This window comes from Corvus kubaryi, unplaced genomic scaffold, assembly GCF_017639235.1.
Source record: "Corvus kubaryi isolate FWS band 111438036 unplaced genomic scaffold, C.kubaryi_AGA036_p1.0 37256, whole genome shotgun sequence".
In the NCBI taxonomy this organism is placed as follows: domain Eukaryota; kingdom Metazoa; phylum Chordata; class Aves; order Passeriformes; family Corvidae; genus Corvus; species Corvus kubaryi.
In genome coordinates, this window is record NW_024581076.1 from 7,629,538 (window position 1) to 7,636,301 (window position 6,764).

General features: G+C 37.5%; 1 long non-coding RNA gene across 1 annotated transcript; it reads left to right on the top strand.

The window, feature by feature from the left end:
- Nucleotides 1–620: 620 nt before the first annotated feature.
- On the top strand, nt 621–5,606 carry LOC121662609. The gene is made up of 2 exons (XR_006015340.1): nt 621–4,055; nt 4,783–5,606. It is a non-coding gene; the product is annotated as an uncharacterized LOC121662609 (long non-coding RNA).
- The last annotated feature ends 1,158 nt before the right edge of the window (nt 5,607–6,764 follow it).

Here is a 6,764-nt window from a genome sequence, read left to right on the forward strand (position 1 = left end):
ATTTACTATTGGAACAGCTTAAATTAACTCCTGTTACATTCTGTCTAAACCCTTTCTTGCAGTGTAAGACTTGAGAGCTGGATTCAGTCAGTTAGTCTGAGGACCACCCATCATGCTTGTCTGTCTTCCCGCCCTTCAAATGCTGCATAAACTGGATTGGAGAAGGCAATGATCAGCCATTTGTAAGTTGAGGGGGAAGCTGGCAAGCTATCTTTTGTATACATGTCCTCATTTCACGAGAAATAGCGTGGGAGTGGTCTGACTTATTTAACATAAGTACATATGACAGTAAGCTCCAACCAAATGTGAGATTTTAGTAGGCTATGCAGTGTGCTAACAGTATTTTGATACTTTCCTGGCAGAGCTGAACAGACAAGCTAATCAGAAGACAAGAAATATCAGTGCTTGGCTTTGTAAGTCAGGAACTGGATTGTAAGATTGTATTTTGCCCAAAGTCAGACAGCAGATTGAAATGGAAGGTCTCACAAAGCCAGGCCTTCTCTAGCCCCTTCAAACTTATGTGGTCTCTTAAGAATATCACTTCTATTTTACTTTAGCAAACATGAGAACAATCCGCTTGCCTATGATTACAAGACAAACACTCTGAAGCAGGTAAGGATGTAAGCGCAGGGAAGACAAGTTTTCCAAAAAGTGGTAACACAAAATGTTCTTAGCATACTTAGAAAGGTACAGGGTAATTGGACAGAACTGGACAGTCACAGAAGTTGGCCAGCTGATACCTTGATCTCTATCCAGAGTCTCAAAAGTCCTACCAAGGTCTTCATATTGAAGGCTAGAGGTTGACTTCAGGGGTTTTCAAAGCTGCTTTGTGTGCTAGAAAGATTATTATTCACAGGTTAGAACCTTTAAGGGTCACCTAGTCCAGACTCCTCCCTCCAATAAGTAGAAACACCTTCAGCTAGGTCAGCTTGCTCAGAGCCCTGTTCAACCTTGAGCATTTTTGTAATTTCTACCCATCTCTCCTCCACAACAAAAAAACCCCCTCCAAACAACAAATAGAGGAGAGATTAGTTTCAAGGAATCTGAAATACCTTCCTCTGATGAAGAATCTTTTAACATGACAATGTGCTGTTAATTTACAAAAAGTCCCATTGTTTTGTATGCTTTGGAGGTGGTGGAAATGGAACTAATTACCAGACAGTCAACATCCATCCGCTAGTAAAACTGAAAAAAAAAGTGAACATTTTGTAGCTAGATAACACTATTCAGCTCATAAATAAGAGTTCACAGCAATCTTTGCATTTAGGAGCTACACTATAAATATAGCTTATCTTCAAATATTTTCAACTTGCTAAAGTTACTTGAAAGCTTATCATGATAGAGTCCATTTAAAAGGAAAAGAATTAAAATTTATCTCAGATATGTGTCCCCAAATACCTCTCATAGCATTCATTTATACTGACCTTTCTAACACACTGTCTCCCCACACTCTTTGTATTTAGTTAGCTGAAAAACATTTCTGGCTTATGTAGCAAGTTCCCTCAAACTTCAGAATTACATTTTTTAAGTTAAGTTGAAAATCAGAGAAAAAAGTTGAAAGCAAAATTCTTACTCAAAAAAAAAGTTTGGGAATGGAAGATACCAGTAATGGAACTGGAAAGATTTTAAAATACAATTTCTAAGTTGGCAGTGACCTTTGTGTGATAAATATTTGATTCATAAAAGAAATGGTACACAGACTGCTTAAACACTAATGTGAATACAAAAGACAAATCAAGACTGATACTCTCTTGTGAAGGAATATGCATTTTTTAATTTGAAAAGTATGTTTGCTATGACTTTCCAAGTAAGGCTATAGGTCTCGATTCTGTGACAAGTTTCATATATTATGCCTAATTTTAAGCAATTTGAAAAATTCTGTGGTCTGAAACAAGTTGTGGTTCTTCAACTGCATAAAATTAGCTGTATACATAAATCTTTGAAGACTGGGGACTTTCTTGCTATTAGGTGAGAACTGTGATTCAACTGCTGTTTTATCTTTTAATGATAAGATCCCATGACACTTTTGCAACAATAATAGAGGTCCCCTGAAAACATTTAACGTTCAATAGAATTACATTATGTGTTTTAGCAGTTGTATTTTCCTCATGTTTCCAGCTGAATAGGTTTTACTTCATTTTTCTTCCCTTGCAAGAATTCTTCTGCAATGCTGCTAGCACTGATTAAAGAGAGACCTATATCTAAGTGAAATCCTATCATTTTGACTTTTAACCTGTATTTTTATATTCATACAAATATATACACATTTATATATGTATTTTGCCTATAATATATTAATCATAAGGTTTCCTGAAATCTTATTACCAGTGCTTCCTATGTAAATATAGAATTGTGTTGCTGGTACCTTCCTATATTTCAGGGAGTGTTTGTTCTCTTTTCTTTCATTCTCTGAAATCTGTGAGCATTGCAACCGATTTTAATTATACCAGTATTTCACCCTAAGTTTTATAGGAAGAGTTGGCAGCAATAACTGTAGTTAAGATTGCCTAAGACTTTCTGCTGTATAGATCCTGTACTTAGAGAGAGGGATAGAAATTGTACACAAGGGTACAATAAAACATGTCAAGATTAGCAAAGTTAATTTTATCTGTGTTACTTGAAAAACCAGAAGGATTTATTAGGGACTCTGACGTTATATTTTTAAATGCAGTGTGACTGAGACTGATATAATTTAAAATAATTATTGTTATGTAGTTCAAAAAATACTATAAAGATGGCAAGGCATTACTTCACAGTATTACTAAAGAAACAATTATAGAATTATCAGTATTTTAACCTGTAAAATATTTTTAAAATATATGTTTTCTGGAAGTGTTGAAGTGGAAGCAGCATCATGTATTTCTTTCTTGTTTCTTTTCCCAGACTGCAGTCTAAAGCGGCTATTAATAACATGTTGCATTGCTACTGTGATTTATTAATGAAAGTTACTTTAACTATCACGTCTTTAATACTACTGAAGATGATGAAGTATATATAATTATTTCTGTGAAAAAGAAAGGAATTATAAAACTCTAAATTACTGTTTTCTATAATGTATTCCATTATTTCAAGCAGCATTTTCTTCTTTTGCTCAGAACACTATTTATGAGCTGTGATTGCACATATTTTTGTATAAGCAGGGGAAGGCATGATTATTTTCCATGTATGTATGTTTAGTAACTAAAATTAGTATAGGGTCTGATCTAACCTAGTAGAATGAGTGTGTGGTAGACACAAACCTTCACTGTAAAAGATTCTGCGATCCTTTCATAAAAGTGTTGAAAGTCCTAGTACGAAGTTCATTGTAGTCAGGAGAATCTCTTTCCATAGATGTCTGCATTTGGCACTTGCAGAGCTGAAAAACAGCTTTACTATTCATGTAAATATTGTGGGCAGTCTTGGTATATTTGCTAGTGAGGGATCCTCAGTCTGTAGCTGCATCAAAAGGGGCTGTTGGATCCACTCACAAAGGCACAGTAATAATGGCACTAACAAAAATCCCTGACAAAGCTATGGATAAAGTTGACAGTCCCCATTTGGCACTAGTCATGCGGGAGCTGTTTGGCTGAGCACACCCAGAGAGGATTTTCAAGCCGTTACATAACCTTTTTCTAGAGAAGGGAAAGGTCTTGGGGGAACTTGAGGGAGTTGGTATTCTGGAATATCTGAATTGCACGTGTCCAAGAAGGCATAAGCTATACCAAGAGTAAAAAGTTGAGATACACAGACTGTGTCATGTTCACAAGACTTAGGGAATCTCCTATTCACATGGCATTTTCGTGGGTCTCGTGTTCTTGCAGCTTAGGTGTATACTGTCTGTGCCTGGTCTATAGTGGAGAGATTCAGCTGAAGTAGTCCAGAGGATCCACAGCAAATCAGCCGTAACTTAAATTCTGAGGAACAGAGGAGACTGGTGGGACTAAAGCATGCACAGGGAAGTTGGTGTAAAAGGGCAGGGGCGTGTAAGACATGGGTAAGGTTCATCCCACTGAAAAGAAATGTCTACATATAGGTGTCTGCACCTGAATTTATCACCTTACGCTCTTGTTAATGGAGTAAGTATTCATCTCTGGCATGATTTGTCTCATCCCAAGATAAATGTTGAAGTGGCTCAGTTGAGTCTCAACCAAAGAAATACCCATGTCAGTCTTTCTGACTGTGAGGGGAACTGAGATAATTTTTGTTCAGCTGTAAACATCTGCACTGTAAACTGCTTTTCTTTACTGTGTATGGTTGCTGCAGAGATTCTTGGAAAGGAACTCTTGCAGATCTGGATATCAAACTTGCTGGGCACATATGCTGTCAGAGCTGGCAACAAAGGAGATAGACAGAGTTTGATTATGGGGTGCCACCCTGATGACAGATGAAAGCAGGGATGTGTTACTTCAAGGTGTAGCTGAGGGAAGAATGTTGCATGGGAGAAGTTGTGATATCCTCACTCCTCCCCTGTGTACTAACTTGTTACTGGGCATATGAACATCTGTATTTGGGAGCACTGGAATTTATGTCTTTTTTATGTCTTGACTTGCATGAAAAATATGTATATCCTCTGTCAGTTCAGACATTACTTCTATCATCTGCTGCAGAGAGAGTTTGGAGAGAGCTCACAAAGGTAGATTATCCAATGTTCCAGAGGATACCTGCCTACTTGCCTGTGGTAGTTGAAGGCGTTTAGGAGTACTCACTGTACCATGCTAGATTGCCCCTAAGTTTAGCTGGGTGGGGTTCTGAGAGAAGGGAGGGGGTGATTGATGACAGCAAGCTATTTATTGTTCTCCACAGCAGCAAGAGAAACTGCCATTTTCACTCAGAGGACCTTAGGTCAGTCAGGAGCCTCCCACTCCTTAAGCCCTGAGAAGCTCCAGAAAGCTGGCACCAGGGAAGCGCTGAGGACCAGAAGAGTCTGCGGGTAACCTGCTGGAAACCGGGGACTATCCATGGTGTGATCTTACCCCAAATCTACCCATGACAGTGGTCTGTCAGTGCTGATAACATCTCAAACAGCCCACTGCTCTTGTCAGACCTGGATGGACGAAGTGGAAGGCAAGTTTGAGGAATAAGTGTTGCATTATTGAATAAATTGTATGCTAGCAGTTTTTGTTACAGATTAAGTAGGATCTAAATGACTTAACACCCAGGGAATCCCTTTTGTCTTCTTCTCCTTTTAGTGTACTCTCCTCCTCAATCTCTTTTTATATAATCCCTGTTTTATTATATGTAATACTGTGTATATTCAGCAACTAAGTTTACTTGCTGATCACCAGAAACTCAACTGCCACTGGTGGGATGGTACCAGGATCCCTGCAGGGAGAGCAACAGGGGACCTTGCTGCTCTGAAAGGTTAGGGTACCTTACCAAGAACTAGGTATTACAGCATCTGTGGAGGGTCACTAGAGGTTGAGTACCTTTTTTTTTTGTACCATGGAACACATTAGGCTGAAATGGCTTGCCTAAGATCTTAAAACAAGGCAATGACAGAACTGGAAATAATCCCTGAAGGCAGACACTATTTGTAACATTTTCTGCAAATATTGCTTTATTTGGCCAGTTTCTGGTTGATTATTGCACATTTTAAAAAATAAAATAAAAATTTCTGCATTACCAAACTTTTGGCGTCCATGTTTGATTTTAAATCCAAGGATGTCTGTCAGTCTGATGCTACTACTACCACTTTCTTAGATCTATCTTACATGTAGTTTTTAAATTTTCCTAGCTATAACCCCACTGATTCTAATTTGTTGTAACTTACATTCTGAAGAGATAGGACAGACTATGGTCCAATAAAAGCAAGTAACAAGAAGATGTAAGAAAAAATGTCTAAAGCATGGTGGGAACCACTACCATTACCTTTATGCCTTATTTAGTGCACCTCATTCTAATTCCTTTGTATATAATGATACAAGTTAAAAATCCCTTATATTCCCTGAGACAATCTCTAAGATTTAAGATGCTTGAAGTCACTCTCAAAACTATTCTGGACTTCAGTCCAGAACTTATCTTTTGTGTTTCTACATACACTTGATGGCCTAAAACCTAATCTGCCTTATTCATCATCTTCACCCCCTACCCTTAGAAACAGCTTAGCCAGAACAAATATTGAATGTCCTATAGAAGTGGGTTTAGACATTGATATCATCTGTCCTGCCTTCTCCTGTACATGCTGCAGTTACATACTGATACTGTACAAAACACAACTCTATTGTCATAGAGGTAATAAAAAATACTGTGTGTTAGGCTTGTGAATACAAAGTGAGGGTTTATACTGTCCTCTAGCAAATCAGAGAATGGTAAGATGTTTACTCACAAAAGGTGTCTTGTCTCGATTCTCCATAGCTGATCTTACATCAGCCGTTATGAAAGTAAAAATTACTGCTGTCACAAAAAGAGAAATTCTGCAAGAGAAAATTTAATGCAATTTGGACCACTTTGTAGTCTTCAGAATCTGCCACATTTTCCCCGCCTCTCAAATGATTTTAAATTATAAGTAGTTTTGCAAAGCTGTTAGCATTATTTTCTCATTTCACCCAAAGTTTTTGCAAGACTTACTATCTATGATGAATCACATCTTTTATTCATATAGTTATAAGTGCATTAAAGTTGTCAGGTATAATTTGCTGCTTTTTCTCCTTTAGATTCAGCCTGGTTTCTGAAAAGACACAAATTTAATAACTAGGGAATCTAAGTTATAATCAAATTTATTGTATTTACCAGACTTGAATTTTGGATGGGATAACATTAAGAATGTGCTTGAAGAGGAAAGAGAA